At 32.0% G+C, this 25,604-nt stretch overlaps 2 protein-coding genes and 1 long non-coding RNA gene across 4 annotated transcripts in view; 2 read left to right on the top strand and 1 right to left on the bottom strand.

Moving 5' to 3' along the window:
• The first annotated feature begins 4,374 nt into the window (after positions 1 to 4,374).
• Positions 4,375 to 25,604, top strand: part of LOC127716550 (deoxycytidylate deaminase-like) — a 31,043-nt gene continuing 9,813 nt past the window's right edge. The window contains exon 1 of one of the 2 annotated variants that reach the window (XM_052222776.1): positions 4,375 to 4,519. The gene's annotated coding sequence lies outside the window, so the exon portion shown is untranslated. Of the gene's footprint in view, positions 4,520 to 16,354; positions 16,599 to 25,604 lie in introns of those variants that run through there. The other variant, XM_052222775.1, reaches the window with a different exon arrangement.
• The window catches only part of LOC127716547 (deoxycytidylate deaminase-like), an 83,257-nt gene continuing 66,340 nt past the window's right edge, over positions 8,688 to 25,604 (top strand). The window contains exon 1 of the mRNA XM_052222772.1: positions 8,688 to 8,707. The gene's annotated coding sequence lies outside the window, so the exon portion shown is untranslated. The remainder of the gene's footprint in view (positions 8,708 to 25,604) is intronic.
• On the bottom strand, positions 13,714 to 15,445 carry LOC127716551 (uncharacterized). The gene is made up of 2 exons (XR_007988991.1): positions 14,800 to 15,445; positions 13,714 to 14,471 (listed from the first exon to the last, which is right to left on the bottom strand). It is a non-coding gene; the product is annotated as an uncharacterized LOC127716551 (long non-coding RNA).

Genomic DNA, 25,604 nt, shown 5'->3' with positions numbered 1-25,604 from the left:
ATAATTTGTAGTTGTAAACACGCCATCACCGTATTTCAATATTCGATTACAATATCATTTCGTTTTAATGAAAACCAGGAACTACTGAAATCAAATAATAAGTACAACAATCTTTGCAGTCCTTTGAATTTTGGACCCTTTCCCGGGAAACTGTTCGTTTTTTCTGTGATTTAGTAGTAATAATATCTGCGATGTAGACAAAAAAAATTAGAATACGATTTATATTTATATGTATGTTTATATCGGGTCGAATGGCTATCGGCAGTGTTGGATGTAATTTCGATGGTAAATTAAATGGCGTCTAGTCTAAAATACGCACGAAATGCAGACATTTTATAACGAGTCCATGCAATGATAATTGTTACTTTTGGACTTTTTGTTATTTGGATTTACGTTTTAGTATGTTTTCAATAGAATATAAGAATTTACGTCAAATTGGTGATCATGAATTTGATAGTTAATGCCCCTAAAAAGGACTACACAAGAGCAGGTTGTGTATTTAGAACATGCAATTAAAAGAAAAAAAGAAAACATTTCGAGTCACTGGTAAGTTGTACCTTTACCAAATATGTCAATTTTTTTATGTTGTAGATATTTGTGCTGGGTTATCCAAAAGACGAGTGGATATTTAATAAATGAAACGTATTAAAGTAATGTAATCCCAGTCAATCCTTAAACAAATGTTTACCCTCTGGATATGGATGACAAATTTGTCATTGAACGTTTAACATCCTGCAATCAATCAATCAAATGCAAATCAGATGCGCGAACAAAACGTTTTCAACAATGACATTACACAACCAGATTCTTTTAAATGGGATAAGGGAGATAAATCGAACGCATATACTACATGTAATCAAAAGAAACTTTAACGTAAAATAACGCACCATTCAACAACACAAAATAAGTTGTTAACTAAAATTTAACCACAACAATAAGATTCAAGTCTGCCCAGAATTTTCGCCTTTGCGCATTCCTGATGGAGGTAAATCCAGAAAATCGCTTCGGACGAATGGAATTTATAACATGTTGTTTTCATTTTTTTCCAGAAATTTGTGTTTTGTTAGAATGTGATATCACCTAGCTATACAGTCCTTGGATGTTGTAATTTTTCCACTAACACCATACACCATTACACAATTCACCATACACCATTACACCATACATCATGTGCCATTACATCATATACGTTACACCTTTTTGCACCATCCACCTTACACCTAACACCATAATGCAATTTAATTTCAAAGAAAGCGTGCGAATACAAAATTATTTATTTATTTTAAAAAACGAATTTTGATTACAATATTCTAAATTAATGTATAAAATTATAAATCAGTTCTTATCAATATTTTGCATAGTTTTAAATGTCGTACACCATTACACCATTTCTCTTACACCATACACCTTCTACCATTGCACCATATGCCAAACACCATTACACCATACTCGTTTTTTTTGGGAAGTTCACACCATCCAAGGGCTGTATATAGAGCTTATTAAACGTTTTACTTAGTTTACACCAATTGTCAATAATCCAGCAAACGATGTATTTTTGTGACACTCTGATATAAGTCCATGGCTTCTATAAATGAATTTTAGACTGGAACGTTCATACTTTTGAAATGGAAACAAATAAGTGGTCCTGGAATTTGTTTTTGTTGAGTAAATAATTTCAATGAATGTTTCTGGTTTACTACTAGTACAGTTGATTCCGTCTTCATTACCCCTTCGTTCATTCTTGAAATGACATCTTAAAACAATGATAAGGTAGCACCAATAAATATATGTATATTGAACATTTCTATCGGTACAGAATGCTACAGACTTATTAAGCAGTGCACATTTTGAATTTAAAAAAAAACAAAAAACAAAAAACAAAATATATATATAAGGTGAAAAACTGACAATCATTGGAAGATATTTTAATCTAAAAAAACCAACTATAAATTGTCAAGACTATTAGTACATTTACAATTTGTGTTAACGATTGCCGTCTTCTAACAAATCTGCTGTCAGTATTAGCCGGGTCTGTTATAATACGATGGCTAAACCATGTTGATTGACACATAGATTTATCTTCTAGTCATACACATCAACATTCTTCTGGTCTATTTTACCGATTGCATCTGCAGTACTGATCGCCGGTAATAGGGTGAGTGATTCTATGTAGCTTTAAGGTGTAATACCACCAAATCATAGTACGTCACATCCGGTTGCATACGAAAAAGGTTTGAAAAAAAATATTCCCCTGAATTTGACAGTTGTAAGAAATTAATCCTACATTTCATTGCAGTAAAAAAAATTCTAAGTCATAAACATATATCTTTGGTGTTTCAAAGCACCATTCTTTTTTTTATTTGGTGTTTCTATAGAATATTTTGGAAACTTGAGGTTACATGGTTACTAAAGCTTGTACACAGGAAAAAAAGGGGTGAAAATTTGATTGGTTAACTTCCAGTGATGGTTATTATCTTATATGCACTGAAATGTTATGTGAAATTTTGTCTGTAGTACTGGACAGGAAAAACGTTATTCATGCCGAGTATTTCTTTATTTGAAACAAAGATAAATTCTGCATATTTTTTTTTAAAAGTGCAAATTTAAAAAAGACTAATAGGGGAAAACAATGTTGGTATTACACCTATTATGGGAAGCTGCACATGTACCTTTGACCTTGTATGTACTCTCATTTGTTAAAATTTCATGCTATTTAAGTGAGATATTACAAAAATGAAATATTCTGAGTGGATTTAGTCTCAAAAACACATTTTAAGAGAAAATTGCCTTGATATAGGACCCTACCATGAATGCTAGTAGACAGAGCAAGCCATACTCAGTGTTTGGGGAGCTTTTTCTGATTTTCCTCCTTATTTCTTACTTTTTCCTAAGAAATACTTTAATATATATACAGTTAAAAGTAAATACAATTATTTTTTAAGCAGTATTCACAAATTATTCACTAAAAGGTAAGCTTGTTATGTCCCTCTCTGGAGCACGGCGTCAATTTAAATTTTACGTAAGGACTTATTGAAACCTCAATGGAGTCTGTAAACTTTTATATGGATAGTTCATTCAGCTTGAATACTTCAATTACTCATTTATTATCACATTTCTGTCATGAATGTGTGAAAGTTACCACAAAATTTTGATTTATTTGTATAAAAAGTTGAAATTTTGAGGAAATTAGAGGTATAAATGGACCAAACGGGACCTCATCATGAAGACAAAGAGGTCCATTAGTGGTATTTATCATCCTAGAGTCATCTTTTGTATCATATTCAACTATTTGTAGGCAGATGAGAAAAGTATTTGATCATTTATTGGTCCACACTATTACAATGCCGCTTGATTTGGATTTTTCAAAGACATTTTGCTTGAATCGCTGTAGAAGTCGTCTTACATTATACGTGATTATTCTCAAAGTGTTGAACTGATTATGACAACACTTGACAGTAATGCTTGAAATTACCAGTATTACAAAGGAAAAAAAAACACATTCAGTTTATTGAACAAAAAAGGCTTCTTTAATAACCTTACGGAGGGATGCAATCGACAAGTTTCCTGTTTACTGCCTAGCTCACTTTTCTCTACAACATTAATAAATATCAACTGTACAACGCTAAAATGCAATTTTCTTGACGCTGAGCTGTACCATTATGATTCGTTTCTGTTATTAATGTGTTTAATGAGACCCTAAACTCATTGGTGGTTTCTGAACCATAAATGCTGACGTAATTTTTTTCAATTTAGGCTCAAAAAGGAAGGCGGAAGACAATTGAACTAAAATATAAAAGCAAGAACCGACCCTTCCTCTCAGGAAAGGGATATTGGTTGTTAATATAATTAGAATAGATACTGCTGTAGTTTATTTTATAATTGCAGATGATGTTACAGTTTCTAAACGTCCTCAATTTATTTGCCTAAATGGACAGGTGAATAAATCTGAATGATGTTATAGAACTTTCCGACAAAGAGTGAATTTACTTTGCCTGTGATTTGAAGAATTCGCTGCTTCAAACAAACATTTCATTTTATTAATAGTACCATTCACTACAGATCAACAATGTAAGGGTGTTTATCGCTAACCTGTCTTCCCATGGTGATCTAAATTGTTTTATACTCAGTTACCACAGACTGTGGTAGTCATTTATATTTTTTTGTATTAAAACTATTGATAAGGTATGGAATAACGGCGGAAAATTATCCTATAATCAATATTAAACATGTTTTGCATATATTTTATCAAAAACATCAAATACATCAAATACATTTAAAGTACACGATTCTTTTGTATTATTGATATCTACCTAGATTAGATATTACATTATATTGAAGTTTTGTTATTATGTAAGCGTTGTTAACTAATTATTTATTAGATACAAAATGTAGATAAAAATGTATAAGAACTAACTATTTTGTGTAGTTACTTTATCGAATCACAAAGGTTGATTACTTTCAGTTTGCCTTGATTGACCATAGCGTGAAGGTGATTTACTTATTGAAGAAATCTAAGGAGGTAAGAAAATAAATAAGGAAAACATGTCTTTAAAATGTCTTTTTTTATCATTTGATGATTTTCAGCTTAACAAAATACTATTAGTTACATAGTTTGAAAGAAACCTAAAACGATATATATAGGGTCAGTAAATTCCATATGGAACTTACTGACCGCCATATATATCGTATTAGGTCACTTGCACACTGTGTAACGATTCTATCGTACCGACTATCTTAACTTGTGGCATTAAGACCAGTGTCCTATCAAAGTGGTCAAGTCTTCAATATAAAGAACCTACTTCCATTGGTCTATACAAAAACAAATGCAAACAATAACAACTTGTTAGCTTTCAGTGTGTTTTATGAATTTATTTCAATCGTTCATCATCAATTTTTTTATTTGTGAGGGTCTGGATGGGGGTCCTTTATTTCTGTATTCTATAATTTTTAAGACCGTTTTTGTTTGTTCTTTATACTTTTTGACCATTATTCTCTATTCTTTATATTTTAGAATCTCATTATTCTCTATCCTTTTTTTTTGGTCCATTTTCTCCATTCTTTATATTTTTTGCCCATTATTCTCTATTTTGTAAACCATCATCCACAACCTCATCTGTTGTCCGGATGAAAGGTATCAGATTTTTCCTCAACGCCGTTTTGTTTCTATAAAGGGACGAAACCCCACTACTAACCGTGTATTAAAATAAACCACACCTACTAACCCAATATGAAATATACAGGGTCTCCATGCGGTCGCTTTTAACCAATCATATTCCTAGAAATGCATAGTAGGTAAGATAATAGTTAATATTGTGGTTATGTCGGCTTACTTTCACTATGTTGAGGGGAGGGGAAATATATTCATTAAAGTCATATGAACATAAAAGAAGAAGGTATGATAAGCCCAGGACATTCGGTCATAAAACTTTACTCAGTACTCGAAGTACAATATTTGTACTTGAAACACCGAATCCAGGATTTTGATTGAATGGTTGAATTCTGAGTCTGAGTACGAAAACCGTACTCGAAAGTTTTATGACCGTAAGCCCAAATTTTTGACCCCTGGAATCCGAAAATCAATAAGTTGTATATATCTACAAAATAATATCCATCAGATTTTCATTTGAAATAAGTTTGTTTGATAGCACCATTCCTAGTTTTGAATATATTTGCACTAGGCTTTAAAACTGCAAAGTTCAAAACTAAAAACTGTCATAAAAGACAAGTTTTGAAATATTATCATTAATATAAGCGAGGGTTTTACAAACAAAAGACTTTGTGTGAGAAAATGTATTTCAGAAAGATGTTAATGTCTGTAAAACATTTTTTTGGGTAAGGTGTTGACTTATATCTATTTTGTACAAATATAGCTAAAATGTCAGTGTGTGGTCAAATATACCAATTTCGACATATTTATGAAATCACACTGACCTCACTTTTGACCTTTTGGCACTAAAGTCTTCAAAGTATATACGCCTGGTTTTTTCCCCAAATAAAAAGCATAGATTTAAAAGGCTTGAATAATTTTAGTTGTTTTGCATTGTCAAGGGCCTTACGATACAATCTCCCTTACTTACCAATAGGAAAAGATACCAGCGAGATCTTTAACTTAACGGAGACATTAACAGGTACGTCTGTTAACATTTAACGTGGTATTCACAAACGTTTCCGTAAATGTTGTGATAATGGGTGCTCTGTTAATGAATCTGTTAGTAGGCAAATTACTGTAGGCATAATTGATGTGTCGGGTGTTTTCATTGGTTTAGAGATGGACTGCTCAGTAGAGTGATAGATTAGTTATTCTCATTTTTATCACAAAATGTAAAAAGGGGAAAATTTGCCATTTCCTTAATTAATTTGTTCATTTGTGAATTTATTAAATTCTCAACCAATCCGTTAATTGATTGAGCTATTGCACGGCTGTCATTCTGTTAATCGAGAAAAATGATCGTGAAAGAATAGATAACGGTGGTCAAGCGATCGGACTTTGTAAGATCTGGTATCCGACCCTGAGTGTAATTAAATACTATTCAATTACAAAATGTGTGAAAAAAAATCGTTGAATTAGCAATAGGCGGCGAAAATCAGAAAAAAGAAATATGTCTGTCAAAATGAGTATTATTCCTCAATAATACTGTGCACTAAGGAGAACAATGCAGTGCTTTTGGTCCAAGGACACAGTTATCGTCCTTTGGTTTTCATTGTCTACGAATATAGTCCCTAGTGTGAACAGTGTATAACTTGCATTTTTTTTTGATACACTTTCCCAATTTATTTCTTGATATTTTATGCATGAAATATTAAGTAAGGGGATGAAATTACATGTTAAAAAAATTTGGGTGCTGAATCTTTATGTTAAGTAGTGGTTTGGTCCAGTTTAAAAAGGTCAAAAATTAGAATGTCTGAAGCTGTCAAACTGAATTTTAGCCCCCCTTAACACAGAATTGTCAATATTTTGAGTTAGAGCTGGTAGAAGTTTCTATAATTTTGATATTATTTGTATCAATAGTAGTACACTACACTGTAAAAATCTTTTTGAGATAGAGCAGGTGCGATTTTTTTAATTTGAATTTATTGTCTAAAAGAAATGCACTACAAAATAACTGTGTTCTCGGGCCTAAGAGATGAATTCCGTAAATGTAGATTTTGTACTTTGGCAACTTTCCTGAATGGTTTGCTGGTTTCAATTTGTCAAACTCAATAAAAGTAAAGGATTTACATCTTTGTTTGACAGAAGTTCTGTTAAAATGTCCCATTTTGGCATTATACGGCTAAAATAAGCATTTTAAAGCAGTTTCCATTTTATGCCTAAGAGCCATGTTGACTTTCTATCTGACAGCTTTTTATGTTCCTGATATTTGTGTTTCTATGTTAAATCAAATTTAAATAAACATTTGTGAACTCTGAATCTAGAGAAAAGTAGATTATCACAGAAAAAATGTGCAGAATATTTGTATTTATGTCCCTGGTTAAACGGCCTGTTTGATGTATGTGAAATGTGAAGAGCTTTGTACATAAAATCTGTAGTTCATCACAAATATAAAGTATGGAGTAACGGCGGAAAATGATATTATAACCAATATTAAACATGTTTTGTATATATTTTATCAAAAACATCAATACATTTAAAGTATGCGGAAACTTTGTATTATTGATATCTACCTAGATTAGATATGACATTATACTGAAGTTTTGTTATTATGTAAGCGTTGCAAAATAAATATTCATTAGATACAAAATGCAGATAAAAAATGTATAAAAACTAACTATATTGTGTATTTACTTTATCGAATCACAATCATTTAGATATAGGGACACATGATAGGGACACATGTGTCCCTCCGTTACCAATAGGGTTTTCAATGTCCGACATTGTAGTCTTCTAAAATTTCAAGCGGATAACAACTGAGGAGTTCCGAAAACAGTCTGCGATAGAGGATATGCGATACGGGGTATGCGATACAGGTCTGGAGTTTCCATCTATATCAAATATTCAAAATCGCAGTAATAAGTACTAAATACATGATAAAATATTGTTTGATTCGAGCGTCACTGATGAGTCTTTTGTAGACAAAACGCGCTTTTGGCGTTAATATAAAATTTCAATCCTGGTATCTATGATGAGTTTATTTACAACCACTGGGTTAATGCCACTGCTGGTGGAGATTTATTTCCCCGAAGGTATCACCAGCCCAGTAGTCAGCACTTCTGTGTTGACTTGAGTTATCATTGATATGTTCATAATTATAAATTAACTGTTAACAAAACTTTGCATTTTTGAAATCCTAAGGCTTTTTTACCTCAGGAATAGATTACCTCAGCTGTATTTGGCAAAACTTTTAGGACTTTTTAGTCTTCAATGCTCTTCAACTTCGTACTTTATTTGGCTTTTTTAATATTTTTTTATTCGAGCGTCACTGATGAGTCTTTAAATATAAATTTTCAATCCTGGTATCTATGATGAGTTTATTATAAATATCTTTTATCAAATCAAGCATGCAGTTCGGAACCTTTGTATTGTTGGCATTTACCTATATTGATAAATACATATTCATTAGATACTAAATGAAGATAAAAACAAATGTACAAACAAATTGATCGTGTATTTACTTTACTGAATCACAAGGGTTGATTACATTCAGTTTGCTTTGATTGACTATAACGTGAATGGGATTTACCTATTGACGAGTTTAAGAAATCTCGGGAGGTAATAAAATAAAATTAGAAAAACGTCTTTAAAATGTCGTTTTTTTCATTTGCTGATTTTCAGCTGAAAAATACCAATACTAAATAATGTGGTGTTGTCGTCTTACTTTCATTTTTGTGAGGGAAGGGTAAAATCAATTCTCTTTATTTGAATATTTAACTCAGATGATCATAAAAGGAAAAAGTATGATGACCCCACGTTTTTGTTCCTTAAAACAAAAAAAATCTGAAAGTTTTATGTATCTAGAAAATAACATTCTTCCAATAACAAATCAGCATGTTTGAAAGCAGCATTTATAGTCTTGAATTTATAGTCTTATATATTTACATGAAGGCTGCAAAATGCCAAGTGCAAAACTGGAAAAACTGTCACAGAAGCCTTTTCTTTTATTATTGTCAATGGTTTCACAAACAAAAGACATGTTGTGACAAAATGTATTTTACAAAAATGTAATTGTCTGTAAATTATCTGTTTGTGTAAGGTCTTGACTCATATCTATTATGTCCAAATATAGGTAAAATGTCAATTTGTGACTTCGAAATACGATTCTTCGTTCCCTAATGGTAATACTTCTTTGTTTTGCACAATGTTGTTCCTCTAAACCGTTCTGACGGTATGTTTATTTCCAAGCTAGTTCTCCATGTCCAAATCTGTTCTGACTTCTTTTACTTTGATGATCACACTAATTAAATATGTAGATGTCTGGGATTTTGTTAACATAAACATAAACGTTAACATAAATTGTTCGGTACTGACATGATTTATAACAAATCTTTCTAAATTTGTCCGTTTAAAAATCTTGGAATTATAAATAGACTAAGGTTTCAACTCCCTCAGGCAAAGTTGACCCTAGATTTAGACATTTCAGTCTTACACCAGAAACTATACACAAATAATTACGACAAAAGGGATGTTTTTGTTTCCCTATTGTTAATTTTCTTGGACGGTGATGTTCCTCTGGCACCGTTTTACGGTGTTTCTATATCCCAGCATGTTCGCCATGCCCGTGTCTGTAATGACGTTTTGGATTTCAATGAGTGTAATCTATGTATTACTGCTAAATTATTAAGTCAGGGATTTTGTTACCACAAATTACTTAAAACCTTTATAAAATTCTTCCAAAGATACAAAGTATGGTTTGCATGTTTGGCTGTACCTGTAAAATACTAAATCCATTTGATGTTAGATGTGTACTGATTGATATTTTAGACTTAGATATATGATTTGTTTATAAGTTGCTATTAACTGAGAATATTCTCAGATCTGACCTTAGTGTTGTTTTTGTTGTTAAGGATGAAGGATGGATAAATACCCTGCCACGTCCGGACTGTAATTATGTTTTTCTGCTTTGTATCGATCTGATGAGTTAAGCCTTTTTCAACTGATTTTTATAGTGTGTTCTAATGTTGTGCTGTTACACCACTGTCCCAGGTTAGGAGGAGATTGAGCGCTGACAAACATGTTTAACCCCCGCCACATTCTTTATGTGCCTGTCCCAAGTCAGCAGCCTGTAGTTCAGTGGTTGTCGTTGGTTCATGTCTGTCATATTTGTTTTTCGTAAATTGTTTTGTTATAAATTAGGCCGTTAAATTTCTCGATTGAATTGTTTTATATTTTTAATGGCAGGGCCTTTTATAGCCGACTATACGGTATGGTTTTCACCGTGGGATACACTGGTGCTTTAAATTTAGTAAACAGCGTGGGATACACAAGTGTAGTCTGTATTATCCAAAAACCTAAAATTTCATAGTTAACATTAAGATTCTATGCAGCGAATTCTGCCACATTGACGGAGGAAAACAGAGACTCTGTCAACCGCCATAAAAGGGGCGGTTCGCTGCAAAGCTGTGAACCAGATATGAGATAACTACAGATAGATACATGTAGATAGATATTTTTATTCAAAGTACAACTTGTTACATATATATGTTAAATAATCTATATGATGTTTTGTGAACAACTGTTCAAAAACATATTTACCTACATAGATAAAAATACTAACCAAAACTACACCAAACAATAAGATATATGATTGTATTTGTATACCATAAAATATAATATATTATAGTATATCATCAAATATATATTCAAGATGTTTAACAATTCATTTCATAAGCATGTTAAGGGTGACAAGTGAAAAACATCCAGTTGAAAAATTTCTGGTCTGATCGAAAATCATAATATTTTATGTAGCAACCCTGACAGCTAATAATAAAGGCAATAATATAGTTGTATATTCTATAGCAACACAAGTCCATGCTTTGCAATAACCTGGTCAAATTTGAGACCATACTTACTTAAGAATTGATGAACCGCATAATCCATCTGATCATGTTCTTCATCTCATTGTGCAAAAATCCCACTCTAGAACTACCTGTGTCATTACCTGCTACATGTTTTATTAAGAAAATGGTGGATCCTCATAGTTTCATGTTCTGAGTTAACTTTTAACATGCTTGACAATCATGCCACCACAAAGATTCATTTCCGTGCCTAGACCTAAGTCAACCCCATCTGGAGGATGTCGGTCTGCTACAAAAACATACTTACTATTGAGGAATCTACTATCCTAACATTAAAGCTAATAGGATCTCCTACAATTCTTGTACAGCAAATAGCTACATGGAAGTATATGTAACATATGTAATACCAATACAATTTAAAGCATAATTAATCGAGAAAAATAATAATTCTTCTGTAACCCCTGTCTTAGTTGTCAGCATTGGATCTCCGACCCTTTAATAATCCTCAAAAACAATAGAAAAGACAGCTTCAAACACACTGAATTCATACCAAGTTTAGCCAACAACAAGATAAGTAAATATTTGCTAGACCTCAGCATGACTCTGGTTAAGGTAAATGTAAAGGCCTGGAGTGTATAATACCTTGAAGTTCTTAAAAACTGACAAACCTCAAATTGTTTTTTTGACACAACCGTTAAATTTTCCTAAAAAAATATCCAAACCTAGTAAAAGTAATGTCACAATTTTTGTTGAGAGAGATACAAAATGTAAAAGTAAGCAATACCGTAACAATTCATAGAGAGAGATAGGAAATGTATTCATTTAAACAATTAAAGATCTGAACTCATGAAAAAAGAAAGACTGTCCTCTCTGATACATCTGTATGTACTGGGTGCTGTGGAACTTACAATTAAATGGTTACTAAAGGTCTGAAATAACAGTAATAAAACCCGTGGGGATAAACATCTGCAGTTGGGAGCAAGCATCTAAAGTGATCCACCTAAAAACCAGAAATGGCTTCAGCCATAATGAAAAATTTGTACCAGAACAGTGATAATGAATGTCATACTAAACTCCCATATATATGAACTAAAATAAAAATTCATACAAGGCTAACATAGGCCAGAGGCTCCAGACTTGGAACAGGTACTAAATTGCAGAGGGGTTAAACAAGTTATTTAAAATCTCAACCAAATGCAGAACAAACAAACACACAGCAATACACACAGTAAAAATCACACAGTTTAAAGAAGTCCGAGTCCAATATCAGAAAAGGTAACAAAACAAACAAAACAAAAATTGAAAAATGACGATATTACATAAATCAACAATGGACTACTAACAGTTACTGACATGCCAGCTCCAGACCTCAATTTAACTGTTCGAAAGATTATGTCTTCATTATATGAAATATCTAGCACCATCCCTCCAATGGGGGTTAAGTATCATATCATCATAACATATATTAGAGGAACATAACCCGTATCAACCAGCAACTGGTTTAAGAATAAATGAGTTTTTGTCCGATGCAAAGACTGCAAGTAAATCAATATTGAAGCCAAAATATGTCATTTTTTATGCAGGCAACAGTATTCCTTCTTTATAAGTTTGCTTTAATGTTTAGTTAGCTTTTGAGGTAAACTGACATTTTGTACTTTGTAAAGTATATTACCATAAAAGATTGGATGGGAAATACCTGAATGTGTAAGATGTCTATGTAGAAGTGAATTTCTTATAATGTAATAAAACTGCCCATAAATACAAGGCAGGAAGAACTGGATCAACTCAGGCAAATGCAAATTTCAAAGAATGACTATGAGGACCTGTATACTAGAGTCTAAATACATGTAAGAAGAAACAAACATTTAGTATAACAGCAGCAACCACTCTCTGTCTCGTCTTGGGTTTGAACCAGGTTGCCCAAATGAAAACTTATTTCCATTTGAGGTCTAGGTGACCTGAAACTTGGCTTATCATAAGAAGGCCTAGATTATGCAAAGTAAACATGGTAAATGTCTCCTGTTAGGACAACCAACAAGTTATAAAGGATGACCTGTGTTACACAAAAAAAAACAAGCTGCTTAACAACATCTAGGTACCCTCATAATTAAAAGCCTAACATATTAAATAGTCCCAGTGTTCATGCTAACTGAAATTCAACCTGTACTATAATTTCCATTAATAAATATCAACCATAATTTGGATTCAACAGTAGCCCAGCAAGCAGTAGGGCCAATGGTTTTATGCAAATGAAATTGTTGTCATAATGCTTCCAGCCAAAATTAACAAAGCTTGGCACCTAAATGTACAGCGTAAGATACTCATCTATTTGAGCAACTCCTAGAATCTTCCAGGATGAAGATTACAATACATTCTAGTATATATATATAAATTAAAGCTGTTGTCAACACCTAAATACTTAAGATTTTTAACTGGTTTGGAGCAGACTGCAAGACAAGCTGTAAATAATTACTTAAATTGTACTAGTTTGTGCTAATATTACATGTACATACATGTATATATCCTCGCTTATCTGCGTCTGACAATTTACACAAAAATCTGTAATAGTCTCATTTTAAAAATGTTTACAAGATAAAACCATTTTGGCCCCTATTTTCCCTTAAATATATAAAAAAATAAAATTAAAAATAATGAAAATTTCCCACACATCTGAGACTGGTTGGTAGGGTTTGGGCAAACAGAAATATTTGCAGTCTGTCCTAAAATAGTGATCAATAAATATACACTTCTATAAATTTTGTCCTTTATAATTGTGGTACTTTATTGCAACATCTGTATTCATGCAGTACATGCATATCGATTTGTAATATTCAGATTATGTATCAAGATAAATAATATTATATTAGTCAATAGTGTTCTCCATTACAAATCATATGTCACAAATCATATGATAATATACAAAACAACATTTAAAAGTTTCACATGTAATATATTTATAATAATATATAATTGTAACCTTATATTTAAGAATTGTTTTTTATTTCTAACGCATGATGTGGCATCCTCTATAAATTGTAAAAATAACACATTCAGCAATATTTTGTGGATTTAAGTTTAAAAACTGAGATATAATCATTACACAAATCTTTTAAATCTAAACCATAAGATTGGAAAAAAAAATAAAAGTTGCCTTAATCTTTATACATATGTTTGTTATATGTTAGAATCACATGCACATGTAGGGGTTTAACTTAAAAGTAATATACTGCTTTTGTAAATATGATGATTACCTGGTTAACTGGAACATACTAATGAAGAGCTCTGTGGGTTTGCATAAATGACGTCTGATGATGATCCAATGTACAAATGTATGTGACCTAAAGGAGTTGCAGTTAGTGGAGTGATGAGTCGTGAATCCAGTTCAGTCTGGTGACCCATTTGTAAAAACTGGTGTGTCATTGTTGTCTATGTCTCTGGTCCAACTGTTACAACCCTGGTGGTGTTCTGTGGCAGAGCAAGGTCGCACTTTTCGCTTTCTAACTGATCTTCCCAACATTGTGCTACAACTCAACAAAAAGTAAATATTAGTTCCACCATGCTACAGCATTGACATAACAAAATCAAATGACTGTACAAAGAAACAATAACAATAAAAATATTACGTATACACCTAGTTGTGTCGAAGATAGTAACAATAATTTAAAAAAAAAAATAATTTAAAATTAGTATATATACATGATATATATATTTATTAATTCTTAAATCCAGTCAGTTGATAGTGACATAGTGTAATATTTGTATATAATTAAGTTATTACAACAATAATTTAAGCTGTGGCCTGTTGATGACATTATGACTAAATTTATGATTTATCTGAACTATTCATACCATATCGACCTAGTCTAGGCTAGAGAGTAGTAGCAACTATACATGTCACTGTGATGACTGATGTGACAGACTCGACACTCTGACAGTTTTTAGTAACAAGTGTGTAGGTACACGCAAAATTTATAGCAGGATATATACAGATAATGATATATGTTTGCTTAACTCCACCAGCATGCTAACATTTAGACATGACGATTTTTGGCTACTGCTTCTTAACTCCGGGCATGGTCTATGTGCAAGATTTCCAAGATTTTTGTTTATTTGTATCGAAAGTTGAACTTCCAGTTACGAACCTGGGTCCTTTCGCCCCAAAGGGTACGTCCCTTTTACACCTTTGAACGTTCATATCCTTTCATGGAATATTTGCTGTATATGTGCTATGAAAGATCTAGATACACAATTACCGATGTATACCCTTTTAAGGAAAATTTAATTATAAATCGGGAGTTCATCAGATAACGCCTGCCCCACAACACATAAACATTAAAGACACGTTACTAACCTGCATGATCTGTTACAGCGCAAATATAATTGTTAGACCACAGGAGTTTGAAATCCTAGCAATAACGGTGTAAAAATATGCCAAACTCGACTATCACAGTAGTCGTCATATATATATATATTAGTACCTTACTATCAGTATCAGGCAGACTATATACATGCATCTAATTTGATGTAGAAATACAATGACGAAATCATCATTATAATCTGCAAATCTTAGGACAATAATGCATCTAATTACTCATATTTGTAAAAATTAAATAATTTATAAAAATGAAAACGAATAATGGGACCAATCTCTTTCAGTCTTTGCATGTGCTCTCCACGTGGCGATGAAATTCCTGATGGAAATGGATAAAAAAAATGACGATCGATAAAATGAATTCTTTCTAAGATTACATCTAATAAACATTGGAAGCATGAGGCAGGTTATAACCATACAATACAAACACTACTTTACCATTTACAAGATACTACTTTTCATTTTGTTTCAATTTTACCGCTTACGAAATTTAAACAGCTTGCTTGCTGCGATGAAATTCTGTAAAGGACTAAATTACGTCACAGAATATAACGTCACTTATGTTAGGTAAATCTAAAACATGAAACACAATCCGTCAGTGGCCCCAGCGATAACTGAATTTAAGTCTATTTACTTAAATTTCATTAAGCTCGAACCAAAACAGTCGGACTGTGAAATAAAAAAAAACTATTGTTCCTCATGATTTTAAATTTGATGAATTGTTAGTTTACAGAAAAAAAGTGATTCTTTTAATCATAAACCCCATATTTGCGTAAGAATCGTCATTTTTGGAGTCAAAGGCAAGATCTGAAACGAAGTTAACAGAACAATATAAAAAAACAAAATCTAATCGTTGTGCGAAATGTGACTTTGGCCATTTATGCCTGGGTAGAAAAGCTGTTTGTTGTTCAATGACATCGTTTGTTGTATTAAAACTATCGATAAGCTATGGAATAATGGTGGAAAATTATCCTATAATCAATATTAAACATGTGTGCCATATCTTTTGTCAAAGACATCAAATTCAGTTCGGAACCTTTGTGTTATTGACACATACCTAGATCAGATATAACATTATATTGAAGTTTTGTTATTATGTAATCGTAGATGAATACATAGTAATTAGATACTAAATGTAGAAAAAAAAAATGTGCAAAAACTAATTTCATCGTGTATTACTTTATTGAATCGCAAGGATTGATTACATTCAGTTTGCTTTGATTGACTATAACGTGGAGGTGATCTACCTATTGACGAGTTTAAGAAATCTCGGGAGGTAAGAAAATAAATTAGAAAAACATGTCTTTAAAATGTCTTTTTTATCATTTGATGATTTTCAGCTTAACAAAATACTATTAGTTACATAGTTTGAAAGTGATCGAATACGATATTTATGGGGTCAGTAAATTCAAATGGAGTTCGCTCGAACCCCATATGGAATTTACTGACCCCATATATATCGAATTAGTTCACTAACACACTGTGTTACGAATTTATCCTTCCGACTATCTTAACTTGTGGCTTTTAAACCAGTAGCCTATCAACTTTTATCAAGTCTTCAATATAAAGAACCTACTTTCATTGGTCTATACAAAAACAAATGCCAACAATAACAACTTATTAGCTTTTAGTGTGTTTTATGAATTTCTTTCACTCGTTCATCATCCATTTCGGTATGAGTTCGGTATTTTTGTTATTTTACTTTTTTCTTCATTCGTGAGGGTCTGGATGAGGGTCCTTTATTTCTGTATTCTATCATTTTTTAGGCCATTTTTCTTTATTCTTTATACTTTCTGACCATAATTCTCTATTCTTTATATTTTAGCACCTCATTGTTTTCTATTCTTTATTTTTTTTGTCCATTTTTCTCCATTCTTTATATTTTTTCGCATTATTTTCTATTCTGTTAACCTCCATCCACACCCTCATCTGTTGTCCTGTTGAAACGTTTCAGATTTTTCCTCGACGCCGTGTTGTTTTTATAAAGGGAAGTAACACCACTACTAACAGTATTTTAAAACAAACTACGCTTACTAACCCCATATGAAATATACATTACTTTCACTATTGTGAGGGGAGTGGGAAATTTATTCTTTAAGTCGTATGAACATAAAAGAAGACAGGACTTTCGGTCATTAAACTTTACTCAGTACTTGGTGTACAATATTTGTACTTGAAACACCGAATCCAGGATTTTGATTACATGTTTGAATTCTGAGTCTGAGTACGAAAACCGTACTCGAAAGTTTTATGATAGTAAGCCAAAGTGTTTGAACCCTTGCATTCGAAAATCAATAAGTTGTATATATCTACAAAATAACATCCATCAGATTTTCATTTGAAATAAGTCTGTTTGATAGCAGCATTCATAGTTTTGAATATATTTGGGTTTAAAACTGCAAAGTTCAAAACTGAAAAACTGTTATAAAAGACAAGTTTTGAAATGTTATCATTAATATAAGCGAGGGTTTTACAAACAAAAGATTTTGTGACAAAATATATTTCAGAAAGATGTTAATGTCTGTAAAACATCTTTTTGGGTAAGGTCTTGACTTATATCTATTTTGTACAAATATAGCTAAAATGTCAGTGTGTGGTCAAATATGCCAATTTCAACATATTTATGAAATCATACTGACTTCACTTTTGAACTTTTGGCACTAAAGTCTTCAAAGTATATAAGCCTGTTTTTTGTCCCAAAAAAAATAGCATAGTTTTAAAAGGCTTGAATAATTTTAATTGTTTTGCATTGTCAATAATAATGTCCTTTATCATGCAATCTCCCTTGCTTACCAATAGCAACAGATACCAGAGAGACCCTTAACTTACATTAACAGGTATTTCCGTTAACATTTAACGTGGTATTCCGTAAACGTTGTGGTAATGGGTGCTCTGTTTATGGATCTGTTAGTACGCAAATTAGGCGTAATTGATGTGTCGGGTGTTTTCATTGGTTTTGAGAATGACTGCTCAGTAGAATGCTTGACTGTTTATTCACATTTTTATCACACAAATGTAAACAGGGGAGAATTTGCCTTTTCCGTAATTAATTTATTCATTTGTCAGTATATTACATTCTCAACCTATCAGTTAATTTATTAAGCTATTGCACGGCTGTCATTTTGGTTAATCGAGAAAAATGATCGTGAAAGAATAAATAACGGTGATCACGCGATCGGATCTTGTAAGATCTGGTATCCGACCCTGAGCGTAATTAAATACTATTCAATTTCAAAATCTGTGAAAAAACTCCGTTGAATTAGCAAAAGACGGAGAAAATCCGAAAAAGAAATATGTCTGTCAAAATGAGTATTATTCCTCAATAATACGGTGCACTAAGGAAAACAATGCAGTGCATGTTAAGAAAATACAAAAGGAGACCCATAACCCTTTGCAATTTATTGATAAAAACACATTTTCACATTCAAATAAATCATGATATATATGAACTTAATCTGTGTTATGTCAGAAAGTACAGTAAAATGGAATTTCTGTTCATCTTGAAAAACTTCAAATTATTTTTTAAAGTGTGATTTTGTTGATTTTTAAACAAGGTTGAGCGTGAAAGATAATTCGACGCATTATTTTAACGCGAAAGCAATGCGTGGCCAGACCACACTTTATAGGTTTTGTTTTTTGCTAATTTTTGAAAACGGTATAGTTACTTGTATCTTTGTCATATGGTCTTTGGTAGATTGATAACATGTCTCATTGGCAATCATACCCCATCGTCTTATTTTTTATATTAAGAACAGAAAATTTCTTAAGGGCAAATTCATGGGAGAAGACGACGAGCAACGAACAGCAAAGCATTATTGATCATCTCCGCCGCTATATTGAGCGCGGGGATAATGAAAACTGAATTATATTTTCCTATAAAAAAACAAACAATAAAATATGTTAAAAGAAACACACCAAGTATCTGCATATGAATGAAATTTAGAAACCATTAATGGCAAGTCAATAAAATTTTGTAAGGCTTTTTAATTAGCATTGGCACATCTTATTTCCATAGAGATCGCACCTTCAGTCATCATTCACTGACTTTGAAACTTTCGCATAGTTGACATATTAAAGTATTCCCATTTTATTTTCAACATTTGCATTAAACTATCAAAATCAAATAAAGGCGAGACATATCTTTGTGGCACCAGTTTATTATGAAGATATTTTGCTTTCATATTTATCCCTGGAATAACATTTCAAATCGGCTGTTGGCTTTTAATTCAGTCAATTTATGAAGAAAAGGCTTAAACATTAGAAAAATTGCAACAAAAAAATTAAAAATAAAACACTTTATAAATGTCATGCGTCCGAAACGCTTTTAATGATTAACTTTCATCAGGAACGCTCAAAGTCGAATAACTGAAAGTCAATGATGTATAAGAACAGCAACATTTGATGAGCTAATGGACCAAAAACGGACCTAAAAAATAAAGGAGTCTAGGTTAAAATCATCGTTTTATGGTATGGTCTGCCTGTCTCAAGCAAGGAGCCTGTAAACAGTGGTTGTTGTTTCTCTTTAAATTTGAATTGTATCTGGTTTTGTCATTCCTCGGCCTTTTATGTCTTATTATACTTATGTCTATTGTCTTAACCTTCAACGAGAAAATAACTTCAGCCGTGTATTTCATTGATGTTGTAGAAAATGTAAATCTTTGGTGCATATTAATAATTAAAACAAAAATTGGAAAGACTATGTTCATAGAAAATTCCTTTCCATACACCAACTTTCAAAATGTTCCACTCAATCCTTAGCATGATACTTCTTCTCGAAAGTTGCCTATTTTCCACGACATTTTTTCAATTACACCCGCCTGCGGAAAATCACGGGAACTTCAATACAAGAATATTATCTGCTTGAGATATATTACGATTGCAACATTTTACATAAAAATGAGCCATATGGCGTATTTATACATAAACCCTTAAGAAAAGAATAGACCTCTTCAATGTGATCGGTAAAATAGGATACAATTGCTGAAAATCTTTGCCAAAAATTAAATTTTTTGACGTTCGGTCTTTTATTTGATCAATCCTGACACTCCTCGGTGTGTTATACGACAAGAAAAACCTTAAAATATGCATTATCTATCGGGTGCCTCATGTGGAGCAGGATCTGCTTACCCTTCCGGAGCACCTGAGATCACCCCGAGTTTTTGGTGGGGTTCGTGTTGCTTAGTCTTTATTTTTCTATGTTGTGTCATCTGTACTATTATTTGTCTGTTTGTCTTTTTATTTTTGGCCATAGCGTTGTCATTTTGTTTTCGATCCATGAGTTTGATTGTCCCTCTGGTATCTTTCGTCCCTCTTCTATAACATGTCTGTTTAGGCTAAACAAAAAATGGAAAATAATGTTTACATAAATGATTATCCATTTAAATATTTTACTATTTTCAAGCGTTTTAAAACAATAGGTCGTCTCCCTATTGTACATATATGTACTAGAAAGTAATCCGTGATTGTGGGTATACATAACACGTCAAATTTATAAATGTATGTAATTCCAAATTGTTCAATAGACGTGTTAGATAAATGATTACTTTTGACAAACAACAAACGAGAGTCGAGAGACGATAAACATTTTAAAGGGTTCGTCTCAAAAAAACGTATTGATTTTTTCTATCGTTAACATAATGCATTATGTAAAGTCAAATGAAGCATGATAGAGCAAAGATTTTATAATTTTCAGTCAATTAAATTGTGCCCTCTTTCTATCAAACTAGCGCAAAGTTTAACAATCTGATTAATTTTCCAGCGCGGATGACGCCACATTGTACCAATTACTTTATAACATTTAAGTCTGCTATTCGACATTAACTCGTCATTATTGGATAACGGTTAGCATATATTCTATCCGCTAATATTAAAAGGTTCTCTATGAAATCAAGTTGAAGTCCGTGTCCTATTTCTGGCATTGAGTTGAATTTGTTGTGCATCATTTTGGTGGATCTAGGTAACCGCTACGTACAAGTCGTATATAGTTTTGGTTGTCAATCAAAACCTGGATGTGAATACAGTGCATTTGTCTGTGTACGGAATAAAACTGTTTCTGTGGCCCATTTTGATGGCGACAAATTGCATGAGATGTACCGTCTACTGCCGCAACTGCGTTTGGCAGTCCTGGTCATCAGCCTCGCAAGTACAACCACTCGTTATGCGGCGGCAAATCCAATGGAGAAAATATCTCCCACAACAACAGTACTATACTATCAATTGTATGTGACATAGTGAATGAAGAAACATCAAACAACAAAGACAAAATCGAATAACACGAATAAAATTATGTTCTTAGCCACAAGATTACCATCAAAAGGCGATTTCCGGGAGACCAGTTGCATATGACCGATTCAGAAGGAAGCAAGTGCCAAAAATTTTAAAGGTTTTTTGTATTGACTCAGAATCTGATTCTGATTCTAAGTAAAATAATCAGAATATCCTAATATATGACTCATTTATTTTTTTTAATATATCGCTATGCCATAAAAAAAAAACTATAAATATAGTACAGACGCTCTAATTCATGATATTAGTTTGAGTTTTTTCTCTAAACTGCAAAACATTATCATCGAGTGAGGAAGCATTGGTGGATCCAGGGGGTGGTCCGGGGGTTGGAACTCCCCCTTGTTTTCCGATTTTGTTTTAATTATGCGAACGTTTCCGGGTGTTCGAAATCCCCATTTTTTTTCAAAATGGGAGGATCCAGGCCTGTGTAGAAATGTTAAAAAGTTGTTATTGTACAGAGTAAATCAATAATTAATTCTACTCGTATTACACCATGAATATATCTGAAATATAAAAGAGATCTGGGGTATACGCACCTCAAGGAGGCAGCAACTCAATCACAATAAAAATATTTATTTTTGCTTTTTCTGAATATATGTAACAGTGCATGTTAGTTGTTTTTATTGCACATTTTTAGAATATCTCCTTAAAAAAGCATTTAAAAACATGAGGGATAGTAACGGCTTTTTTACACAAATATAGGAATGTAATTGTCACCTCGAAATATGGTATAATATCTTAAATGAATGTATGCTTAATTTTCTCATCTTAAATGTTTGTGGCGTTTACGTTAAGGAAAGTCACAGATGTAGGACTGGTACTTCTCAATGTATTTCCGTGAAATTTTTATATATGAATAAGGTACATTTGAACTGATCTAGTGGCTACAATTGAGTGTTTATCTTTGCTGTACATCATTCTATTATGTAAAATATCCTTTCCTGAATGTCTTTGGTCTAGTTGCATACATATACGGAGAATCGGCCACGTACACAGCCAGTAATTTGTGTTTTGAAAAAAACTCGCTTTATTTGACATTATGTTTATGATAGCCATTCCTCTAATTCGACTATGATAATCAAAAACGTTGTACATTGCATCTTTACAATAGGAAGTGCAGTTCAACAGTTTTCTAATTGTATGCCAGACGTTGCGTACGGTATTGGTACCACTGAGCGTTACACGACGTCCCAATAAAACAAGGATGCTGACGTTGTTTCAAAGAACGTTTCAAGCATACAAGCGTTTTACTTATGTGAAAATGCCACTTAAAGTAACCATAGAATTTACATTCTTTTAAGAAGTCTTTATTTTGCAGAGATTTTCGTAGTCGCTTCGATTCATTATGTATTTTCATTTTTCTATGTTGGGGTTGGCATTAATAAATTAAACAAATATTTTAAACACTCATGAAAAATTGCTCCTAACAGCAATGTTTAGCACTGAATAACAATTTGACGTTTTGAATCATTTGTATTTGAGAAGATTTAACATCTTTTTTGTATATTATTAAGCGTCTTTCATTTTCAAAATCTAGAATGTTTTGAAACTTCAAAACTGATTTTGATACAATAAGCGAAACAAATGCAGGGAAAAACTGACACTACCGATTTTCTCTTATGAAGAGTGTGCTTCCAAAATATTATGTGCATATATATCTGTATTATCAGTTTCTTCTTTTTCGAAAAATTAAGTAATGTTCTTTGTGCCACAAAACTTCTTCAAACTTGGCTAGTAAAATTGTTAATACTTTGTTTCTTGTTTCTGTTTCTTCCCTTCTCTTATTAGTTTCTTTTTGTCACGTTGTTGATGTTGGTATTTTCTCTCCCACAATTTGTCTTTTTAAAATTTAGCTAATATTCAAATGCTTCTTAATTTGATTATTTGAAAGATGTTGATAGACGATAGCCTGATATTTTTCTTTTCATAATCTCATTTTATCTCCACTTTATTCATAAGAGGTCCGTTGTATTCATTTTTTTCTAAAAATAAATGTCGCTTATACATGACTGTACTAGTGTTATAATTCATATTTCATATATTATCGGTTTAACTCGATGAATCATCATCATATGCGTATTAGTTCACGATTTTGACATCAATAACAATTTTGTGGAAATTGTTTAAAATTGGCAATATTTTTTTATAAATCCCTTAGGAAAAACTTTATGGAATATGCATCACGTATGAAATAGAAATACGTATACTTGTGCTGCCATTGTTGATTTTCAATATTTGAAGGTAGAACGGGGTTTAAATTATTAATTTCTTATGGTAGAAAACTACAAATAATCGATTTAAAATTTTTACCATTATTGTTAGCAAGATTGAATGATGAATAAATGAAATTAATTTGTGAAATTTTCATTAAAAAAGAATAAATAATGAGCTTATCTTATGGTTACATCTTTTTCATTTAAAAAAAAGGTTTCATTGATTGAAATTTTTAAATCATGGTTGTTTTATCAGGTAAATAATCCAGAATGTTTATAATTTATTTTATAAAGGAATTTACAAAACATTTACCTATTTTGTGATGAAGTAAGAAAACGAATATGGGAATTCCGTTTTGTTTTGTTTTTTTTTTGCTTTCGGAGAGCACATTAAAAGAGCTGTCTTCTCATATATATATATTATTTAAAACTCTATCTTCAAGTTTTCTTTATATTCGCATAAATTTACATTTCCCGTGTATAATCCTTACAAAATCTGAACATTTTTCACAAACTTTTAAAAGCTCTAAAAAAGGTCGGCGATCCATACTTTTTACTATGTTTTTGAAATTATAGCATTTTGGCAAAGTATGAAAAACTCTACCCCTTTTTATAGAGACCCAAGTAAATCTACATCAACTGATATTTGACCAACAGCAGAGTGAAACCGATTTTAAAAAAATATACTAAATTTTTTGTGACAAGATATGTATTATTTAAGTAGCTGCTTTCGTAAATATTCATGGATCAATGTTTTCTGAAAGAAGTACTATGGACCAGGAATGCATTTCATGTACGTTTTATACTATGAATTGGGTTTTTTAGCGCTTCCAATTTTAAAATATAACTGGGTATTGGTTAACACTAAATTTTCTTTGACATTTTTAGACCGTTTTCAAACGGGTTATCAAGTTACGGGTTTCGGGTTTCGGTTTTGAGTGTTTTTGATTTTTTAACAAGTATAAAAAGCAATATTCCAGCCATTTTTGTGACGTTTTGCGAAGAGAAAAAATAAATCTACTATACACAAAAATGAACTTTTCCACACAGCAGATTGGTTGATTGATTTATTTGTGTTTAACGCCAAATTCAGCACGATTGGCTATTTCGTGGCGGTCAATTTTTATTGTTGAAGGAAGCCGAAGTGCTCAGAGAGAACCGCCGATACACACAGCAGACATTTTGTAGTTGATTTAGTGGTAAAAAAGGAACTATGGTGTCAATTTGTTACACATACAGCGTGTTCAATGCAGTATATTTATTGCATTTAATATTCTTTCTTTGGTATTTCTATAAATTGGTTATGCATGCAAACAATGATGTACTTCCCACAAAATATACGCTTTCAAGAAATATGGATAGGTTTTTTTTTTGGAAGATATGGGGTAGAGTGCATGGTGACTTTGTTCTAAAGGGAGCTTAAACTAGGTTAAAATGTACTTGGGAGTGTCTTTAAATTATTACACTGGACCTGCTACATACATAGTTGCGTGCAATCCATCATATTTATCGGACAACTATTACCCTAACACTCAAATTAATGTAAAAGACAAGTTTCAATTAACATTTTAATACTCGTCCATCGAATGCCTATGTAGCAGTAAATTCTGTTGGAGATTCGAGACAACAAACTCCATTATTCCACACATTACTTCCAGAAGTAACACTGTGACCTTCCTTTTCATACATATGTTGCTAGGTAGATGATAAGAGATTGTTCTACTCACAGTAAACATTTCTATATTTATACTACTACATGGAGCTAAGAATACAAGTACGAAAAC

This window comes from Mytilus californianus, unplaced genomic scaffold (genome assembly GCF_021869535.1).
Source record: "Mytilus californianus isolate M0D057914Y unplaced genomic scaffold, xbMytCali1.0.p SCAF_9, whole genome shotgun sequence".
NCBI classification, from domain to species: domain Eukaryota; kingdom Metazoa; phylum Mollusca; class Bivalvia; order Mytilida; family Mytilidae; genus Mytilus; species Mytilus californianus.
This window is presented reverse-complemented; position numbering and strand designations above follow the sequence as displayed.